Genomic DNA, 1,750 nt, shown 5'->3' with positions numbered 1-1,750 from the left:
CTGAATACGCCAACCTCGGGGTGTGGGTGTGCCGGCAAGTGGGTGTGTGTGTGGGTGGGTGGGGGGGGGGGGGGGTCGTGCCGTGCATGCATGCAGTCTGGATACGCCAACCTCGGGGCGGAACACGACCGCATGCGGACGTCTTCAGAGCACCGCGTGAGTACGCGGGGTGCGAAGACAGTGAGTACAGCCGAGCACGGCCGAGGACAACGGAAACGTGTGGCCGCTCGAGCGTTGCTTGGAGCACAAGAACACGTGTCGCGGGCTCGAGATTTGGGGAGTTTGGGGGAGATTGGGGGAGATTGGGGGAGATTGGGGGAGATTGGGGGAGAGATTCCGCTTCTAGGGACTGGGGCGTCCACGCAGGAGTCCAAGACTCGCTCTTGAGGATGTCGAGGCAGACCTAATCTCGGTGCGATCTCGGTGCGATCTCGGTGCGATCTCGGTGCGATCTCGGTGCGATCTCTCGGTGCGATCTCTCGGTGCGATCTCGGTGCGATCTCGGTGCGATCTCGGTGCGATCTCTGCAGGCTGTCCGGACAGGCGCAATCTCGTTCGACGTCGTCCGGTCTCGATCTCGCTCGATCTCGCGCAATCTCGGTGCGATCTCGCCACCTCGCCCGTCTTGAAGAGCACGTTTGGGTGGAAGATCGGAGTGACAAAGGTCACCTGCAGTGCACCGATCAAGAATGAGGAACGAATGAATAGGAGAGCAAGGGAGGGGAAGGGAGGGGAATGTCTCCACACACACACAGCGGTGGGGCAAGGGCCAGGCGACCCTCGCATCTCAGTAGGATGGCACAAAGGTTGCCGTGACAGTCGATCAACTAACGAAGACTCACTGTGTAGTACAATCATGCTGCGAGCGGGAGATGTGGGGAGACATGGGAAGATGTGGGGAGATACAGCCGAGATCTAGCCGAGATCTAGCCGAGATATGGCGCCTTTGGCGGCGCGAGCGGGTAGGATGGCGGGCACCTGAGAGCGAGAGGGCGCCAGAGGGAGGAGGGGGGTGGTGGGATGGTGGTGGTGGGGGGGGGCGGGGGGGGGGGGGTACCACCGGAAGAACCCCCACGAGGACGTGCCTCGTTAACTACTTGTCAATCAATTCATACATGGGTTCAGAGCTCCAGGGAGAAAGGGGGAGTGGGGGGGGGGGGGGGCAAAAAACCCCCCCGGGGGCCCTCCAAAGAGGGGGGGGGGGGGGGGGCTATGAGATAACTGCTCCTGACCCCCGTTCCCAACAAACAAGGCCTCCTCGACTGATGGAGGAGGGCGGTTGGAAAGAGAGAGGGAGACTGAGGGGCATGGAGGTGTGAGCGTGTGATGTGGCTCACGTGAGCCGAATCTCAAAGGTCCCCCCCTCGTAGGGCGTGCCGGCGGGGCCACGCAGCCTCGCCTGTCGGGTCGGCGGGGGCGGTAACGTGTGGTCGAGTATTGTGATACGTCGAGCGTGGATAGAGGCGGCTGCAGCTGTGGCGGCAGAGAGCTGTGGCGGCGGCGGCGGCGGCGGCGGCTGCAGCGGTAGCGGCTGCGGCTGCGGCGGCGCAGGAAGGCTTCTCGCGCCACAGCGGCGAGGAAAGCGGGTGGCCGCCAAGCTCGCCGTGCGACGGATGCTGTGGATGGTCGTGCTTCGAGACCCTCGTGTGCCGCGCGCCTCCCACCCGTTGATATCGGCCTCGTCGGCCAGCGATAGCGAGATTTCTGGGTCGTTCTGCTTGGCGAGCTCCTTGTACTCCTTGAGCAGCCG

The sequence above is a fragment of the Emiliania huxleyi genome (assembly GCF_000372725.1).
Source record: "Emiliania huxleyi CCMP1516 unplaced genomic scaffold EMIHUscaffold_83, whole genome shotgun sequence".
Classification (NCBI taxonomy): domain Eukaryota; phylum Haptophyta; order Isochrysidales; family Noelaerhabdaceae; genus Emiliania; species Emiliania huxleyi.
The sequence above is the reverse complement of the archived record's forward strand: the minus strand, read 5'-3'. Positions refer to the sequence as shown.